Raw genomic sequence first — 21,866 nt, forward strand, 5'->3', positions numbered from 1 at the left:
TTGAATTAGAGCTATGGAGATGGCTCAAGGGTGTAGATAAAGTCGAGTTGCTCAACCTTCTCTGGGTACTGCATTACCACCGCACCCCAGTAATCGTCTTCGTCATCAGGCAGCTTCTTTTCTTGGTGCATGATGGGTGTTTGTGGCTGGAGGAGCCCATTCCCATCACAGACCACTTGATTCATCAGATCACACGGCTGCCTTACTCAGGGGAGAATCCAACCAATATATCTGAAGGAAAAGGTGGTGAGTTGGCCATCGCGGAGGCTATGAAGCAAAAATTCAAGTTGGAGAAGAAGAAGCGGGCATATGCCATCTCTAGCATTAACAACCTTGCAGTCAAGGTAGCAACAAAAATATTAGCAAGGAAGGTGATGCGGAAGTGTCGTGCAGATGAGGTGCCCACACCTGTGATTGCATTAGCAACCCAATGTGCTGAGGGAGTCCAATTCAACTGGGAAAATTATATATGTAACGAGTTCCTTTCGAAATGTCGCGAGGCACAAGAGTAGGGAAAAATGTTCCACTACGCGTGGTTCTTTCTCTTGATTGTGCTAGTGGCATGGGAGCTGCGAGAAGATAGCAAATTCCCTTCGATCGCACTAGACCTTCCAGAGGCAGTGAAGTATGCTTCGTTGTGGGAAACCAAGGATGCACAATGCATAAAAGAAAGCAAGATATTTTGGAGCTTGATGGAGATGAGTATCCGAATGGGGATCAATCGCAAGCTGCAGTTCTTGCCCACATTATACGCTAGTTTACAGAGCTTTGCATAATTCAAAGAAGATTTCCACCATGTCTTTATCAAGGCACGAAACGACCCTACGAAGACATGGCATAACTTACCAAATTTGGAAACGGACAATGTTATCTTCGCAATCCTCGAGTCTTGGCTACTAGAGTGGCGCACTACAATAGGCTCTGCAGTGGAAATGGACAAGTCTGCCATACATCATAAGAAGGAAGAAATAGAGCTCAAAATGGTGCAACTGGTCAAGAAGCATAGAAAAGAGGAAGTGGAGGCTAAGGCCTAGGCAGAGCACGATGCCACAAAACTGGAAGAACAACAGAAAATAGGAGGAGAAGAGCACAAAGGACATAAATCACCTTCGGCCAAGACTAAAGAAAAAATAGGGGAGCCAACAGAACAAGGTGGTGTGGACCCACAGATGACGTACACCCAACTCAAGCATCAGTGACCACAAGAGAAGGCAGTGCCGCAGAAGAAAACCAAAGCTTCAAAGGCATCCTTTGACCCAATCACCCTCACTGAGGGGGATTTTCACGATATTGAGAAATAGTGAGGGATGTCATCGCAGAGGCCCTCCAACAGTTCAAAGAGCAGTAGTAATTAGTATTAGGGGCTCCCCATACATAGCTATAGGAATTGCAGGCTCACACTCCACAGGCTGGCACAGTTTCCACTAGCCTCGAGATCGGCACTTCAGCTGTTGCGGAGATGTTGTGCATAAAGGTGACCAACACAATAGTGCTACCATATGGGGCACTTACTACAGAGAATGAGGCCGACAGACCCATGGTCAGCAGCCTGAAAGGGGTGGGATTGAATATATCTGCGCTCCCTCGAGAGACGCTCCACCTCTTGTAGGATGGAGTCACCATGGAACTTAGGGACCGAGAGAGTCACGCTCTACAGGTGATGACTTCAGGTGAGACTTTAGTGCGTGCTCCGTCGGCTGATATCTAAAGGGCCAGTAGTGTAGCATGTTGGGCGCAGGATCCCCCAAGGATAGTTTTGGGGATAAAAGCCCATATTTTTGCCAAATTTTGTAATCCAAGTGTAAATAATCCGCATTTTGTGGTCACAAAGCACGTAGATGTTAAAGAGTCATAGGGTTGTCCGCCCTTATTTTGGAAATGTAATGTTGGTTGTAAAAGATCTACCCATGGTCCACGGACCATGGGATTGTATAAATAGAGCTAAGATCTAAGTAGTTAGATAGAAATAAAGAGGAAGAAAGTCATAGATTAGAGCAAGAAGTCTTAGTCTTGGGTCATAGCATAGGAAGAGGCTCTGCAGCTGAGTGCGTCGACCCCTGCAGCTGAGCGCACAAGGCGGGTCGAGTCTGTAATCATTCGGAATTATCAATAAAGAGAAGTATTCTACAATTTCTGCATCTTTATTTCCTGTTTATGCATTTGGTTATGTTGGGTATGAATTTCACTTATAATGCTTATATGATGCGCGAATATATGTGAATGTGTTTTTTAAGTGAACGCAAGTAAGAAAAACTATTTACACGAAGCTAACTAAGATTGATTAAATAAGATAAGTAAGACACTTAGCCTAGTTTGGGAAATATTGCAGTCTGCTGGCCATACATAGGTGGCCCGGCCATCTGACTATGCGACAAAAGCACAGTCTTAGCACTCCAGGTAGCTGAAAGGAGGCACGTGACTATAAACTACACTGCTCGGGTTGGGGCCCTGTGCAATTTTAGGGCTGAGCGAAGCAGGGAAGTGTCACAGGGTCCATTACAGCGCGATGGTAGTAGCGCTACTCATGGAAATAGCACGTGGCTCCGCCGGAAAGTGACCATTAAAGTCACTGTTCACGATTTGATGGTCAGATTGTGGCCAAATGGAGCGGGTGACAGGCATTTAAAACGAAATTTATTGGTTAGATTCTTGAAAATCTACCGCGAATCTAGCGTTAATGGGTCAAATGTGGGGGGAACGGTCGGATTTGATTTCAAAAGGACCTATAAATTACAAGTGGTTGTCTAGCGAAAAATACTTGGAATTTTGAAAATTCAGTTGTCGCGCTATCATGTGTGTATGGACTGTGTGAATTTTGAGGCTTTGAGAGAAAGTTCAGCATTTCAGAGATTGTCGAAGGAGATGTAGGACCTCCTGAATAGAATGATGTCAACACCCATGGAAGCCAAGGACACAGAAGTGGTGACAGCCGAGGAAGCCGTGTAGGAAATTGAGGTAGTAGAAGCTGCCCTAGAGAGTGCCAAAGCGGTAGTCGAAGTCCCTAAATCACCCAGGACACCGAGACCAAAGAAGGATAAGCAGAAGTAGTCTATGCTACTGGTGCGCATCTCACCAAGAAACCCATAGAGGACCCAGCTCACCTTGAAGGAGAAGGGGAAGGCCATTAACCTGGAGGCATACGAGGAAGAATCTAAAGAAATCCTAGTGGATGAAGAGGATGTGGAAATGGAAGTTGAAACCCAGGGTGTGGACCTTATTACCAGGTTACCAGAATATGTTCCACTATGCAAGGGAAAATCCAAGGTGCCCAAGGACATAGATGAGAGCAAGAGCTCCCTACAAACTTTGTTGCTCCCGGATGACATTTTTTTTGAGGGGCCGCGCTTAGGGCAGGTTCTTGTACTAAAGTTTGAAGATTGGGACCTCGCAGATTATGAGAAATTCCCGCATCTAGTGACTGAGCAGTTAATGTGCCAAAGGATTGATATTATTGCTGGAACGATCGAATTAGAGCCGCAGAGATGGCTCAAGGGTGTAAAGAAAGTCGAGTTGCTCAACCTTCTCTAGGTACCGCATTACCACCGTGCCCCAGTAACTGTCTTCATCATCAGGTAGCTGTTATGCTTGGTGCATGATGGGTGTTTGTGGCTGGAGGAGCCCATTCCCATCACAAACCACTTGATTCATTAGATCACACAGCTGCCTTACTCAAGGGAGAATCCAGCCAATATATCAGAAGGAAAAGGTGGTGAGTTGGCCCTCATGGAGGCTATGAAGAAGAAATTCAAGTTGGAGAAGAAGAAGCGGGGATATGCCATCTATAGCATTAACAACCCTGTAGTCAAGGTAGAAACACAAATATTAGTAAGGAAGGTGATGTGGAAGTGTCACGCGGATGAGGTGCCCATGCCTGTGATTGCATTAGTAGCCCAATGCACCAAGGGAGTCTAGTTCAACTTGGAAAATTATCTAGTGATGAGTTCCTTGCAAACTGTCATGAGGCACAGGAGTAGGGAAAGACGTTCCACTACGCATGGCTCTTGCTCTCAATTGTGCCGGTGGCATGGGAGCTACCAAAAGACATCCAATTCCCTTTGGTCGCATTGGACCTTCTAGAGGCAACGAAGTATACTTCGTTGTGGGCAACCAAGGACACGCAACATGTAAAAGAAAGAAAGATCTTTTGGATCTTGATGGAGATGAGTATCTGGATGGGGATTAATCGCAAGCCACGGTTGTCGCCCACAGTATATGCTAGCTTACAGAGCTTTTCATAATTCAAATCAAATTTCCACCATGTCTTTATCAAGACATGAAATGACCCTACAAAGACATGGCATAACTTACCATATCTGGCAACGGACAATGTTATCTTTGCAGTCCTCAAGTCTTGGCCGTGGGAGTGGCACACTACAACAATCTCCACGGTGGAAATGGACAAGTCCACCACGTAGCGTAAGAAGGAAGAAACAAAGCTTAGAATGGTGCAACTAGCTGAGAAGCACAGAAAATAGGAAGTGGAGGCTAAGGCCCAGGCAGCGTGTGATGCCACAAAACTAGAAGAACAACAGAAAATAGGAGGAGAAGAGTGTGAAGGAAAGAAGTCACCTTCACCCAGGACTGAAGCAAAAATAATGGATCCAATAGAACAAGGTGGCGCAGACCCACAGACGACATCCACCCAACTCAAGCGTCAGTGACCACAAGAGAAGGGAGTGTCGTGGAAGAAAACAAAGGCCTCAAAGACATCCTTCAACCCAATCACCCTCACTGAGGGGGATTTACATGATATCGGAGAAATGGTGAGGGATGTCACCGTGGAGGCCCTCTCACAGTTCGAAGAGAAGCAGCAATTGGTATTAGGGGCTCTCAGACAGTGTTGCAGGAGTTGCAGGCTCACACCCCATAGGCTAGCACAGTGTCCACCAGCCTCGCGATCAGCACTTCAGCTACCACGGAGATGTTATGCAAAAAGGTGACCAACACGATAGTGCTACTAGATGGGGCACATACTATAGAGAATGAGGCCGACAGGCCCAAGGTCAGCAGCCTGAAAGGGGTGGGATTGAATATGGCCATGCTCCCTCGAGAGACACTCCACCTCTTACAAGATGGAGTAACCATGGAACTTAGGTCCCGGGAGAGTCGCGCTCTGCAAGTGATGAGTGAGTAGTGCATCAACATCGAGTGGTTGGGCCTCCAGCACAACGAGGTAGTGGAGTTCAGGGTGGCAGTTCAGCGACAATCACCGAGCAGAGAGTGGAAGAAGTCCAGCAGGCAACTGCTCAATGCGTTGTTGAGGTTGCAGTCATCTAAATAGATCTGGGACGTCTTTGCGCTAAGATCTCCGTGACTGCAGAGTGACTCGAGGGTGAGTCACGATGTTTTTGTTGGGGGCTTGTTGGGTGCGAGATCTGCCAAGGATAGTTTTGGGGCTAAAAGCCCATATTTGTGCCAAAGTTTGTAATCCAAGTGTAAAGACTCTACATCTTGTGGTTGTGGAGTGCATAGATGTTAAAGAGTCATAGGGTTGTCTGCCCTTATTTAGAGCTAAGCTCTAAGTATTTCAATAGCAATTTGGAGGAAGAAAGTCATAACTTAGAGCAAGAAGTCTAAGTATTGGATCGTAGCGTAGGAAGAGGCTCTACAGCTGAGTGCGCAGAGGCCTAGGGTAGAAGTCTGCAGCTGAGTGCTTCGGACCCCTGTAACTGAGTTCGTAGGGTGGGTCAAGTCTGTAATCATTCAGAATTATCAATAAAGAGAAGTATTCTACAATTTAGCCATCTTTATTTCCTGTTTATGCATCTGGTTATGTTGGGTATGAATTTCACTTATAATTCTTATATGATGTGTGAATATATGTGAATGTGTTGGTTAAGTGAACGCAAGTAAGAACATCTATTTATGTGAAGCTAACTAAGATCGATCAAATAAGATAAGTAAGACACTTAGCCTATTTTGGGAAATATCGCGATTCGTTGCCCTAGCAGTGCGGACGTCCTTGAGCCACAGGTTAGGGCTACGCGAAAGCCAATTGTGCCCTTTAATGAAGGTACTGAAGGGTGGAACAGAGGTCGAAGCCATCTGTGTGAAGGCAGGTATAGCTGAAATAAACCAACATCACAACCATCTCAAGGGTGCAGAAACTTGGTTCCATCATCCCCCCATACTGCTTCGAGTGAGACTTCAGTCTGCACTTCGTGGGCTGATGTCAAAAGGGCCAGTAGTGTAGGGATTTATTTGGCTAACTAACGCTGAACCTGGGTCAAGCCCCCTCAAGCCAATAGGCACCATGAGTCAATTTTGAAAAAGAGTTATAGGATGGTCCATTATTCAAGCCCATCGTCAATAATTAAAAATTCTTGGAGAAAATTCTAAAATAAAAATTTAAAATAAATTTTCTTTAAACCAAGTCAACTCCCTCTTCAAAATACACCATCAGCTTCTATAAATAAGTGTCTTTGCTCCTCAAAGGTTTAATTTGTCTTATTCTCTCTATCTACGGTCACTTGAGTGGAGGACACATACTGAGATATTTTGGGGATGGTTTTCTAGGAAATTTGTTTTGGTGCATTGCTTTGCAAGGTTTTCTGGTATGGAAATTAAGGGGTTTTGCCGAGAATTATTTCTATTGTAGAGTTTCACTAGAGTTATTATACATGTGTTGAAATAAAATTCCCTTTGTGGTTCTTTTATGATGAGAAGACAAACTAGAAATGGGTTGCACTAGATAAGGAACGAACTGTAATTCTTATAATGACTTTGTGGCCCAACACGAATTCTGAAATTTTCTAGAGTAAGTCAAATTTTTGGTCTAGAATTTCATTTGGGGTTATGTTTTCTAGGTTTTTTCTTATTGACAAGGCTTCATTACTACAATTTTGGCTATGTAGTCATAATATCAATTTTGTGACATGATCTAGAGCAGTCATAAAGATGAGACATATTGTTTAGCAATCTGTAGATATATAAGGAAGCTCTAAGCATGTGAATTGCATGTATGATTCACTTATCATCTATGATGGGTCTATCAAGATACACAGGGAAGACCCTCAAGCCTTTGTATATATTTTAGTATCATGTTGATTTATCTATGGTCATTTGGTTGCATGATCTATGTTGTAAACTTTTTGGTGTGGCCCAAAAGAAACCTATTTCTTATTTGACGTTGAAACCCTTATGTGATTGTTGCACTATGTTTTGAAGTTCAAGACAAAAGGATATGTGTGTATACAGTCGCACTGTAGGCTTTTGTGGAAATTTGTAGACTTGGAAACCTCTGTAGTTTCCTCTGAGCAATATTTGGTATCCTAAACAATTGTTTTAAGATCAAAATATTTTTTTTTGGGGTTTCGTCTAGGATACTATTTTTTGAAGGTGAAGAACGAAACATTTGTGGCCTATAACTCTATTTTCATCATTGTTAGTAATGAATAAACACATTGAATTTTGGTTGAGGTTGGAACATTTGCAGCTTAAAGGAAAAAAGCGGAAGTATACATGTGACATCATCAATGGAAATTATTTTAATTCCTATAGATGAAGCCCTTACGCATCAAAGAGTGTTACCTATAGCTATGATAACCCAAATTTGTGATAGAAGTAACACCCTTCTAGTCAAAGATTGAGTTTTATGGTAGAACTATTACACTTGTGTAGAACTCACTGAAGTACTATACCAAAATTCACACTAGACCTCAAACATAAATCTTGACGCATTCAAAGCTTCGAAAATTCTAGGGAAATGAAGATAGATTTAATGACAGAAAAATCATTAAGATAATTCTGGGTTAAAATTCATTTTAGTAGACTGAGTGCATATTAATACTTCACTCCTTACAACATCTTTAGGAAATACTTCAGAAAATACTCAGACAATGTTTCCAAGATCAATGTTTATGGCACATGTTTATAACAGAACACAAGTAATTTATGTATGATAGAGAATATATAAATTTAAGAAGCATCATTAAAGAGGGTTTGTCTACTAGAGCTCTTATGCACGCTATTCATTTAGCACCACAGAGAACTACCTTGATTTCCAAATATTGATGCAATGATGTTGTTTGAGTTTGAGATAAAGGACTATTGATGTTTTCTCTTGGTGATTGTGGCTTGATGATGTGTGTGTAACATTGATGCATGCTTATTGATGAAGACAGTTGTTGTAACTATGCTAATAATGGACTATGGCTAATGTGAAAGTGAACTCATGTATAAAAACTTTGCACATTAGTGAATCCTAGAGGACATTAGGATCTAGTGAACTACATGGTAGTAACTATGGGCATTATGATACATATGTTGTTCTTGATGGCAACTCACTCAGATGAAAGATCACAGTGCAATAGGTCAACAACAAAGAATTACAGATCAGACTCCAAAGAATTAAGAAAGAGAGGCATACGCAGGTTCACCTTGTCCAAGATGCGTATACACGCATGTTTACTGAACAAAAGGAGTGTATACGTACACACGCACATTCACAGAAGGAAAAGCACGTATATCTTGGAAAACCAAAAGTTTTTGGTCTAAGGTATTTGACCCAAGGTAATTGGTCTGAAGTATTTGGTCCAAGGTATTGATCATAAGTAGTTTTGGTCCATGGTATTGAGAAAGGCCTAAAACTATATAAGGAGGAGAAGATCATTAGGCCAAGGGTGTGCAAGGATTTGAATATCTTATGAAGTGTTGGATCATATATGCAGGTTAATGAGCTTCTGATGGTTTGCTTGATTTGATCTAAGGATGCACCTATATGGCTGATGAAGGTTGATGGACTGGGATCATAAAGGCTTAAAAGTATTATCATTATGTGGTTTGATCTTAAACAATCTAGATCTGAATACTGACACATGTTTTATTCTGTAAATGTGATAATCTGGGTATGACTGAAGTCTGGAATAGTTGTGATGTTTTAAGTTAGCATTTACAGATCTGTACGCATGTTCACTTTAGTAAAAGAGCGTATACACGCTAGTTTAGCATATCAAAGTAGCGTATACATCATAAATTTGAATTTGCAGATCAGTACGCTGGTTTCATTTAGTAGAAGTGCGTATACACGCTGGTTTGACACATGGAAGTAGCGTATACCTTATGAAGTATAATGTTTAAAGTTTCAGTTGTTTCTGTTTGCTGTTGCAGAGTTCTGGGTTCTGCTTTGGGTTCTTGTGACTGTATTCTGGTGACATTGTTCTGAATGATTAGATTGATTTATTGTGATTTTATATAGTGATGATGGGTTTTCAAGTGATTGATTGATTCAGTTGTGGTTGATTCAGAAAATTTATGATTGAGTTTCAGTGATTGGTTGATGCAGATGTATTTGATAGTTGTATTGCAGTTATGATGTTCTGAGTTTCAATGTTGTTGATGTGTCCAGTATGAAAATTGGACGAAACGTGGCCTTCAGATTGTGGTGTTGTGTTCCAGGAGTATCTAGTCTGAAAATTCATGAATGTGGTCCCTGGTGGAAGAGTGGAGTTTTCTATAGGCTTGCACCTATGTACTAGTAAACATATTGGCTAGTACAAGAGCTAGGCGGTTGTAGCTCCCTTCCAATGGTAGCTGGAGAACAAGAGAAGGTTGTAGCCTTCTGTAGGTGGTTGCCTATGTATTGGTATGAGTCCACACCAGTACAAGATTGTAAACATATTTTCTTATTATTAAAAAAAGACAAAGACGACAGCAGCAAGTGATTTTTACCCACATTTGGTTTCCACCTTATATCTTGGTGTTTATGTGTGTTGCTTATGTGTGATGCTTTATTATGCTTTTACTACACTGTCTAATAAATCTATGATATATTGTTTCAAGCTCAATACATGATAAATTTTCTAAATCAAAAGTTCTTTGCATATACGCTGGTTGCTTTAAGTACAGTCACGTGTACACGCTAGTTCACTTCATTGAAGTAGCGTATATAAATCTATTTGGGAAATAAAATTTTCAATCTGATAATACTGATTCACCCCCCTTTCGAAATTATTTCCAACAATTGGTATTAGAGCAGGTCCTTCAGAAGAATCTTGATCACTTGAAGGGAGATCCATCATCATGAATAATCAAGAAAGCGTGGGATCCATCAGACCACCAATCTTTGATGGGAGCAACTTTTTTTATTGGAAAATAAGAACCACAGCCTATCTACAATCACTTGGAACGGATGTCTGGGAAATTGTGGAAGGAGGATATACATTTCCAACAGCAATTCCTACAGATATGGCAGTTAAAAAGCAATATGAAACCAATGCCAGAGCTGTCATAACTTTATTGGGAAGTCTGTCACAATCAGAGTTTGTCAAAGTCATGTAGCTCAAATCAGCCAAAGAAATATGAGAAAAAATCGTTCTGAGCTACGAAGGAGACTCTCAGGTAAAACGTGTTAAGCTTCAAACTCTCAGAATTCAGTATGAAACTCTTAAGATGCACAGTGATGAAAGCATAGCTAGTTACTTCTTACGTATATATGAGGTTGTTAATTGTATGAAGAATCTGGGTGAAGAAATAAAGGAATATACCTTAGTTGAGAAATTTTTTAGATCCTTGTCTGCTAAATTTGAATCAAAAGTGTCTACCATAGAGGAAAAACAAGATCTGCAAACTATCACTATGATACAGCGTCACAAAATCTTAACTACCTTTGAGATGAGAAAAGGAAGACCATTAGATATGAGAGAAGTCGCATTTAAAGCTTCAACAAAAGGAAAGGGAGAACACAATGAATCAAGACAGATTTCAGAAGAAGAAGATGAGGTAAACTTTGTCAAGAAGCTTCAACAGGGTTCCGGAAGATTTAGAGGTAAGCTACCTTTCAAATTCTTTGCCTGTGGTAGAGTCGATCATTATGCTACCAAATGTCCTCATAAAGATAAATATGAAAAAGGAAAGGAATATGCATAATGGAATAGAAAACAAGTTGTAAATAAAAAGAGTTACTATACTCATGAAGATAGCGATGGTTTATCAAATAGTGATGAAGATGAAAATAGAAATAATTATACACTTCTAATGGCTTATGACGATGATAATTTTTGGGATGCTTTAGAAGAGGATGACCTTCATGAATAAATCTCTAAACTCAAAATATGTTTATAAGAAAAGAATATGATTATAGATACCTTGACATACCAACTTGCTGAAAAGAAAAGCACAATGAAAAACTAGAATGTGAAATTGTGGGTCTAAGAAAGGATCTTAAGAAAACGAAATCTCTCAATCATAGATTTTCTAAAGGATCAAAAACTTTAAATGAAATTATCAAAGTGTAGCATTCTCCTATGATAAAGACAAGTCTTGGACATAGTGAAGAAGCATCTTAATCACAGAAGCCGTCAACCTCCACTAAAATCTATTTGATGCAGTAAATACCAGTGAACAATATGATAATTGTTAGCAAATACCAGTGAACAGTATGACAATTGTCAGCAAAGACCAGTGAACAGTATGACAATTGTCAGCAAAGGCATAAAGTTGATCATCAAGTAAATCATACTCACTTTACTCCAAGGATCAATAGAAGCCACAACCAACCGCAGGAAAATCATATTCAATTTGCTCCAAGGATAAATATCAATCACTAGGTTAATAGATTCAATAGTCGCAAGAACTTCTTTAATGGGTAATGTTTTTCATGTCATAATTTTGGGCACAAAGCTGCTCAATGCGTTTCTTACAAAACCATCATGACTAGAGAAGCACGAAATTACAGGAATGTAACAGGGATCAAGGCAAGTTCCTATAATAACTTTTCCCCTCTTGAAAATGTAATAGAATGCTCAATCTATAACAAATTTGGTCATGAAGAATATGAATGCAGGAGCAAAATACGGCAAACATCTCAAAAGAAGCAAACGCCATTAAATCCCAAGATATGGAGAAGGAAAGAACCTCAAACAAAAAGATGTGGTATAGCCTTGTATGCAGAAGGACAAGAAAATTAGTGGTACATTGACAATGGATGCTCCAAACACATGACAGGTGACAAAGAAAAACTTCACTCATATAATGTCCTAGAAAAGGAAAAGAATGTCTCATTTGGAAATGACACCCCTGCTGTCATAAAAGGCAAAGGTTTTGTTTTCTTGAAAGAAAAGGTTAAAGCTGAAAATGTTATGTATGTAGATAGTTTAAAGCATAATCTATTGAGTGTCAGTCAAATGTGTGATCAAGGAAATGAAGTGGTGTTTCGATCAAATGGATGTGTTTTTCATGAACTTGATACAAGAGAGACTGTGATCAAAGGTACATGAACTCCAAACAATTTATACATACTCAAGGGAGGAAAACAACAGTGCTATCTAAGCAAAAATGATGAAAACTAGCTGTGTCATAGAAGATTGGGACATATAAGCTTTTCTCAAATAAGAAAAGAATGCAGATTCAAGGTTGTTCGTGATCTTCGACATATCAACATCCCTGAAAATACAATATGCAAACCATGTCAAATCAGTAAGCAAACCAGATCTCACTTCATGGAAAAAGAAGGGTCAACTAGTAAGCCTCTTGAACTTGTCCATACTAATATATGTGGACCATCACGGAAAAAGTCACCTTGCGGAGAAGAATACTTTATTTTTTTCATTGATGATTTTTCTAGAATGTGGTGGATAGGTCTTCTAAAGCATAAAGATGATATTCAAAAAGTTACAAGCCTTCAAAGCTTTGGTTGAAAATGAATCAGATCAAAAAATCAAATGCCTCAAATCTGATCGAGAAGGGAAATTTACCTCGGATGAATTCTTTGACTTTTGTGAACAACATGGAATAAAAAGGCAATTCTCCACCGCAAGGACTCCTCAGCAAAATGGAGTGGTAGAAAGAATGAACAAAACTGTTCAACAAATGGCTTGAGCTATGCTAGATGAATCTGGAACTCCTGCAACCTTCTGGGGTGAAGCTGCATTCGCTGCCGTAACTATTCTCAACCAAGCAAATGTTCGGGTAAATAGCACTCAAAATCCACATGAATTTTGGTATGGTAAGACTCCTACTGTAAAATACTTTAAAGTTTTTGGAAGCAAATGTTATATCAAAAGGACTGATGAAAAACTTGGTAAGTTTGAGCACAGAGCAGATGAAGGTATTATTCTTGGTTACTCTTCTCGAAGTAAAGGATATAAATGTTATAATAAAAGACTTGGGAAAATTGTTGAAAGTATTGATGTTGCAGTTGATGAAGCATGCAAAAATCCAAAATAGATAAAAATAGAAGATTATAACAATGAAGAAGATAGGGAAAATCACAATGATATTGAAGAAGAAACCAATGAAACACTAGAAGAAGAGATAAAGATAGAAGAAAAGACTCCATCCAGGTATGTTCAGAAAAATCATCTAGAAACTCAATTTTTAGGGGAAAAAGAGGCAGGTGTATAGACAAGAAGAACTATTACAGAGACCTTATGCTGTCTAGAATTACTATCCTCCACCAAACCTCCAAATGTAAATGAAGCATGCAAAGATGAATGTTGGGTCAAGGCCATGAATGAAGAACTTGAGAAAATTGAAAAGAATCATACTTGGGAATTAGTTCCTAGACCTCATAATAAAAATATTATAGGAACTAAATGGATATTCAAAAATAAGTTGAATGAAAATGGAGAAGTCATTAGAAACAAGGCTAGACTTGTTTTTAAAGGGTATGCTCAACAAATTTTTGCACCTGTTGCTAGACTTGAAGCCATAAGGATGTTTCTTGATGTTTCTAACTTTCAGAAATTCAAAGTATACCAAATGGATGTAAAATCTGCTTTCCTTAATGGGGATTTAGAAGAAGAAGTTTATATTGAACAACCAGAAGGATTCATTCTTGGAAATGATGCAAAACTTGTATGCAAACTCAAAAAGGCTCTCTATGTTCTGAAACAGCCTCCAAGGGCCTGGTATTACTACCTTGACAAATATCTACACCAACAAGGTTTTTCAAAAGGTTCAGCAGATAACAATCTATATACAAAGATTGAAAATGATAAATTTCTAATTATTGTTGTTTATGCTGATGATATCATTTTTGGTAGCAATGAAGAATCCATGAGTTAGAATTTTGCTTCAGTAATGCAGCAAGAATTTGAAATTTCCTTGCTTGATGAACTTACCTATTTTCTTAGTCTACAAGTTCAAAAAAATAAAGATGGTATTTTTCTTTCACAAACCAAATATCTCAAACAGATCTTGAAAAGGTGCGGTTTGGAAGATTCTAAACCTATATGTACCCCAATGGTAACAAGATGCAGTCTCAACTCAAATGATGAATCAGCAGCAGTACATCGACCAACTTACAGATCCATGATTGGAAGTCTGCTTTATCTAACAAGTACCTGACCTGACATCATGCATGCAGTAGGAATAGTTGGAAGGTTCCAAGCAATTCCAAAGGAATCACACCTTCAGGAAGTCAAAAGAATTTTCAGATATCTTAAAGGAACTCAGAACTTTGGTTTATGGTATCCTAGAGATACATATCTTACTCTTCATGCATATACAGATGCAGATTGGGTAGGAAGTTTTGATGACAGGAAAAGCACTACTAGTGGTGCATTCTATATGGGTTCCCGGTCAGTGTCTTGGTTCAGCAAGAAACAAAGTTCAATTGTGTTATCTACAGCTGAAGCAGAATATGTGGTTGTTGCATCTTGTTGAACACAACTACTTTGGATGATGCAAACCTTGCAAGACATTTAAATCACATGTACTCCACCCATCTCCATTCTATGTGATAATACAAGTGCCATCAGTATTTCAAAGAATCCAGACATGCACTCCAAGACCAAGCACATACGCATCAAATACCATTTTCTACGTGAAAAATTTCTTGAACAAAAAGTCAAATTGGAGTATGTTCCCTCCAAAGAATAGTTTGTTGATATATTCACTAAACCACTACCCAGAGAGACATTTGAATATCTCAGACAAAAGTTGGGAGTAGTTACTGCATCATCCTGCTGTTAAATCCAATTTTTCAGAGAAAGGTTATTATACGCAATATAGTCGCGTACACACGCAGGTTTCTATGGGTCAAGGAGCGTATATGTTTTTCAGACAAGAAAAACAATGGGGCAGGCTCTAATATGGGTGCTCTGATTGATATTGATGATTAATTTCTATCGATATGCTTTGTTCATTAATTTTTATCTGACTGACAAAGATGCCTTGATCATTGACCTGTTAACAATGCACAGGTAGCACAGGTTTAGGGGGAGCATTAGCCTTCATGTACATTCAGCATTTTTGGAATTATGGTTGCTAAGTCCAGCTATGGCTTCAAATATTTATACCATTTGTTGCTTAAGTCATGTAAAAGTGTAGGGTGTGACATGTCTTCTCATACATTTGAATGAGTCCTCTTGGACAAATGATGAAATTTGTATCCCCACTTTACATGGGATGGATGATGTAATATTTATTGTTTCTGTCATGTATAAACAATTGGTATATCCCCACTTGGTTGGGTGGATGCGTCAAATTTGGTATATCCCCACTTGGTTGGGAGATGGATGTATGTATGAGTCATTGGTGATAATAAGGTCATCCTCACATAGTTGAGTTATTGAGTCATGTTATTCTCTTAGAAAATATTCTTGCAGACTCTGCTTGTGCTCAAGGGGAGCATGGATGGTTTCAGTGCATCTTAGCATGTACAAAAGGGAAGCTCAATCTGAGAATTCAACATGTACTCAGGGGGAGCATGAACAACATAATGTATGTCAAAGGGAGAAAATATCTTGGTCCACCCTTTGCCCTTGATGTCAAAGGGGGAGAGTGACTTGGTTTTTTTTGCCATCAAGTCCAAAGGGGGAGATTGTTGGCATTATGATACAGATGTTGTCCTTGATGGCAACTCACTCAGATGAAAGATCACAGTGCAGTAGGTCAACAGAAAATAATTACAGATCAGACTCCAAATAATGAAGAAAGAGAGGCATACGCAGGTTCACCTTGTCCAAGTTGCATATACACGCATGTTTACTGAACAAAAGGAGTGTATACGTACACACGCACGTTCACAGAAGGAAAAGAACGTATATCTTGGAAAACCAAAAGTTTTTGGTCCAAGGTATTTGACCCAAGGTAATTGGTCCGAGGTATTTGGTCCAAGGTATTGATCATAAGTAGTTTTGGTCCATGGTATTGAGAAAGGCCTAAAACTGTATAAGGAGGAGAAGATCATTAGGCCAAGGGTGTGCAAGGATTTGAATATCTTATGAAGTGTTGGATCATATATGCAGGTTAATGAGCTTCTAATGGTTTGCTTGATCTAATCTAAGGATGCACCTATATGGCTGATGAAGGTTGATGGACCGGGATCATAAAGGCTTAAAAGTATTATCATTATGTGGTTTGATCTTAAACAATCTAGATCTGAATACTGGCACATGTTTTATTCTGTAAATGTGATGATCTGGGTATGACTAAAGTTTGGAATAGTTGTGATGTTTTAAGTTAGCATTTACAGATCTGTACGCATGTTCGCTTTAGTAAAAGAGCGTATACATGCTAGTTTAGCATATCAAAGTAGTGTATACATCATAAATTTGAATTTGCAGATCAGTACGCTGGTTTCGTTCGGTAAAAGTGCGTATACACGCTGGTTTGACACATGAAAGTAGCGTATACCTTATGAAGTATGATGTTTAAAGTTTCAGTTGTTTCTGTTTGTTGTTGCAGAGTTCTGGGTTCTGCTTTGGGTTCTTGTGACTGTATTCTGGTGACAGTGTTCTGAATGATTAGATTGATTTATTGTGATTTTCTATAGTGATGATGATGGGTTTTCAAGTGATTGATTGATTCAGTTGTGGTTGATTCAAAAAAGTTATGATTGAGTTTCAATGATTGGTTGATGCAGATGTATTTGATAGTTGTATTGCATTTATGATGTTCTGAGTTTCAATGTTGTTGATGTGTCTAGTATGAAAATTGGATGAAACGTGGCCTTCAGATTGTGGTGTTGTGTTCCAGGAGTATCCAGTCTGAAAATTCATGAATGTGGTCCCTGGTGGAAGAGTGGAGTTTTCTGTAGGCTTGCACCTATGTACTAGTAAACATATTGGCTAGTACAAGAGCTAGGCGGTTGTAGCTCCCTTCCAATGGTAGCTGGAGAATGAGAGAAGGTTGTAGCCTTCTGCAGGTGGTTGCCTATGTATTGGGTTTCCACCTTATATCTTGGTGTTCATGTGTATTTCTTATGTGTGATGCTTTATTCTACTTTTACTTCACTATCTAATAAATCTCTGGTATATTGGTTCAAGCTCAATACATGATAAATTTTCTAAATCGAAATTTCTCTGCATATACGTTGGTTGCTTTAAGTACAGTTGCATGTACATGCCAGTTCACTTCACTGAAGTAGTGTATATAAATCTGTTTGGGAAATAAAATTTTAGATCTGATAATACTGATTCACCCCCCTCTCAGTATTATTTCCAACAGTAATAGTAATATGGATATCTGGCAGAATTACATATTATATGAAAATGATGCTATGTGTGTGTTAGCTGAGTTGGCACTTTCAATTATTTAGAGTAGAACATTGTTTTTTATGAAAGACCTTGAAGACAACGAAGTATGGACCAAAAGTGATTAAAACCCTAATACTTAGGATATGGAAGTGACATTGACAGTAATAATATGAAAACAATGGACAGTGTGAACAGATGAAGCAACATTAGTGAATAATAGTAAATTATGGAAGAAATAGGTGGGAATAGTGGCATTTGCCAACAGTGAGTGTATCAATAGTGGGTAGAAAAGGGTAGATTGCACAAGGAGAGTGACAATAGCAATTGGGTACAACAATATAATGGCATATTGATAGAAGTAGAGAATAGTGGGAACAAGTGTGACAACGACATGAATATGTGTAGCAATAGCACCAGTGGGTGTCAGTGGTAGAAGTAGAAGAAGCATTGAACAACAGAAAGTATTTGTAACAGGGCCATTATCCTTGGTACATGAGCCCAACCTTCAGGAATATTTTTCTTCCTTCCCGCTTGACTGGTAAAACTTGGGGAGTCTTGTACTTCCTTATATATTTCTCTGGTAAATTGTTGTATGTACATTCATACATAACAAAGCTTTGATTAAAGACAAATACTTATGAATTGTCTACTAGATGTAATGATTGTCTTTATGTTTTTGATATTTATGCTTTGATTATATTTGATTAACTAACCAATTGAAAAAGAAAAAGGGAAATATTGATTCACCCCCCCTCTTAGTATTTCCAACAACCACCTCCACACAACTGTTTTCACACTCAATAACAACCTTTGTTTAGTCATTGACATTCGAAACTGATATTAATTAATGAGAATATGTTGTGAAATATGTTCCTGAATAAGAATTAAAAAATAATTTTGTATATTTATTATTTTAATAAATTTTTCACAAAACTTTCAGATAAACTCCACACACGCACAACCACCTCTACACAACTTTTTCTGCGCAACTACTTCCACACCAATAACACCCTACAATAAGAATTAAAAGAGAGATTTATATATTTATTAATTTAATAAACTTTGTACAAATGTTTCAAGATAGTCAAAGATCTGCGCACATGCATTTGTTCTCCCCACATGCTACCTCTAAACAACCAACTCCACACAACCGCCTTCGCATAGCTCCCTCCACACAACTACTTCCATAGTTGTGAAATATGTTCCTAAATAATTGGTGAGCCTTGGTATTGCACCAAGAGTGCTACAAATTCTAGAGGCTCTTCAACTTTACTTTATCAACCTGGGGTTTCGTACAAACTTATAGATGACAATGCTATATACACAGAAGATGCAGCATTCTATTCATGCCACCCTCAACTGGGTCACTTGATAATTAGGGTTCCAAACCATTCCTCTACTAAATTCAAAGGAGTATAACTATTGAAAGCAAAATGTAAAGGATAGTTCTGGTGCAGAGAAAGTAATGCTTTTCAACTCAGAAAATGAAAGTTGCCAACTTGTAAATGTTATGAAAGGACAACAATCTTATTCTAAGTTGCAGAAAGGAAACAATGCTAACTTGTACTCAATCATCTAGATATCAGGGTTGCTTGAAAATAAAATATTATTCTATCGTTTCATAATTCAATAATGCATGCATTGACTATCTAATTCACACTTGTAGAGTAAATAAAGTTCTAATTGCTAAATTCAAAAATGAAAGAACTAATGCTATATGATCTTGTAGGAAGGAAAAGGAGTGAAAGGACTAGTCTAGGTGGCATTTTTGGTCATGCAATCCAAGTTGAGGGGTTAACTACTCATAAACTATGCTAGGCTATCATTGCAAGTCAAAACAGGGTCAAAATAGGTTGCTACAGGTGAGCTACAAGATGTTGCTACAAGATTCGTATACTACTACAGGATGTCCTAAAATGCTACATGAAGTTGGATGAGAGGGTTTGGAGGGTAAGAAGGGTGAGATGAAGTGTTGTAAGGGTATATTAAAGTTTTGGAAAGTGTGGGGAAGGTGATCATCACCCTTAGCCAAGCCTAGTACTTCAAGAAGGCCGGATTTGGGCTAAGATGGCTTGCTCATGGTGACCGAAAAATAGAGGTTTAGAACATGGGTTGGAATGCATCAATAGAAGGTGGATAAGACCTAAATGTAGTTGGTGAAAGGAGTCCTTGCATGCATATCAACAACCCTGCAATATTACCTGCACCTATTTCTCTTCTCATTTGCAGATTATTACATGTCAATGTGGAAAAGATGAATTGAATTTGGAAAAACTTATCTAACTACTACTAAGAACTTGATCTATGAAATGAACTACCTTCTAAGATACAGCAATATTGAGAAGCAAAAGAGCAACTGTAAATATTTCCAAGAAATCATAAACAACTATCTAACTAATGCTAAAACTTGATCTATGCAATGAACATGAAATCAAACCCTATTTTTGGGTTGTGAGAGTGGGGTCCTCTAATCATGATCACATGAGGGAGATGATATCGGGATCACTCTCACAGACCTTTTTGATGGATTTTACTCTATTGAAATGCAACAACTAATCTAACCTCTAAGCTAATGGAAACATAAATAAGAAACAACTTAACCAATCTTATAAGCTAAAAGAAACATGAATAAACTTCAGCAATTAATTAACATTCCAGCCTAAGAATATAGATACAATAGAGGAACTTTTGCTGCTAGGGTTGGGCCCTAACATAAGACCTTCATCCCTCTGAGTCAACTCAGTGTTGGATCAAAACAGAACTTCTCATTATCATTCAAAAAGTGTCAAATATATCATCAAAATAACAGTCAAATGTGCTTCAGCTTAATGGCATCTTGGCTACAATAAAACTTTGAATCCTAATGAGTCCCTTAGCTTGTTTATTTATACAAAAGTGGAGCTACCAACAACTCCCTAGAAATAGGGATATTTGACTCCCTAACTTGAGAATAGGTGAATCTAACTCTTCCTTGACTTGCACTAGCTCAGCTACCAATGAACTCGGCCTGCTTGGCTGCCAATGACACCAAGTTGATGAGATAGAGTGGGGGATCTTCGACTGATTGGAGGAGTTAAGGAGGTGGACCACCTCCTAGAATCTCTCTTTCTTGTCTACTCCAAGTTCCTACACTCAAATCAACTCAAAATTTCTCCAACCTGCATTGAACACACATTAGGCCACATGACATAGTAACACATATTTACTCCTCACACTAAGCATAATATAACAAATTTGTAGATAAATGTGAGAAAAATATAACTTAATAAGCTGGAGGATGGCATTGTGACCCATATAATATACCTATTGATGAACCTCATCAATAATAACTAAAAAAAGAGGTTTTTATATTATCAAAGAGAATTTAGTATTGCATAGTGTACTCGTTATTTGTGCAGTATAACATTATTGTTTATAACATATTTTATTACGTTATTATTGTAATGATAAAAACTAATGTACAAAATGTTGGAAGCATTTAGTTTTTCTTTGTGGTCAAGTTGCATTAATCATGCATTATTTGACTATAATTTTTGCAATTTTAACCAAAGTTTCGTGGAAAATGCTCAATATTTATATTTTTTCATATATTCAAAAAAAATTATCAAATTTTCAGTAAATGTTATTTCTACTTTCCAATTGGATGAGAAGCTTTTTTTACGATTATATTTTTGAAAGTATACACATGTGTGGAAGTTCTAAAAAATTTCATTGTGTGGAGGAAGCTTAGAGGCTTTTATTGTGTGGATCTATGGACTCTGCATTGAAGGATTCTATTGCAAATATTTTAGTATTAAATAATCCATATTTTTTATTCGCAATAACACCAAGTAAAGTAGTGGACCCATACAATATTATTTCTAATATTTTAATTATAAATAATGCATATTTCTTTGTTCCCGAATATCAGTAGTCAATTGAGTAAAGGTTGTGTGGGGTGCATAGAAAATTTGATCACTGAGCACCAGTTTTGTTTATGGTTATGTTGTTGAAATTAGGCAGATGTGTGAAAGTACAGTGGAAGTTTTTGTGTGGAGGAAGCTTTCAAGTTTTGATTTTACAAACCTTCGCATTCTTCACTAAAGGCTTTTGTAGATTCTTTCTCGAAACACTTGCATGAATGCAGAGACTGACTGTGGAAAAGTTGAAAGCTAACGTACAGTATCAAATTTCTTTTATCAAATTTAATATCACATATTATACTCGTTATTTGTGTAGTATAACATTAGTGTTTATAACATATTTTATTACATAATTATTGTATATTCTTCTTGGGTAGTTGCAAGGGGCAATGTGAGATCAACGAGACAAAATGGTTGAAATCCAAGTCCTACCTAAAAGGGGTTGTGGTCAGTTGAGCTATGCAGAGCTCTATTTTCACTAGTCATAAAGGTTATTCATAAACCTTCAATTTCACACCTATAAATAATGTGTTAATTTTTCATT

This window comes from Pinus tabuliformis, chromosome 4_1, assembly GCF_031772625.1.
Source record: "Pinus tabuliformis cultivar Carrire ecotype Pingquan chromosome 4_1, CPIR1, whole genome shotgun sequence".
Classification (NCBI taxonomy): Eukaryota; Viridiplantae; Streptophyta; class Pinopsida; order Pinales; family Pinaceae; genus Pinus; species Pinus tabuliformis.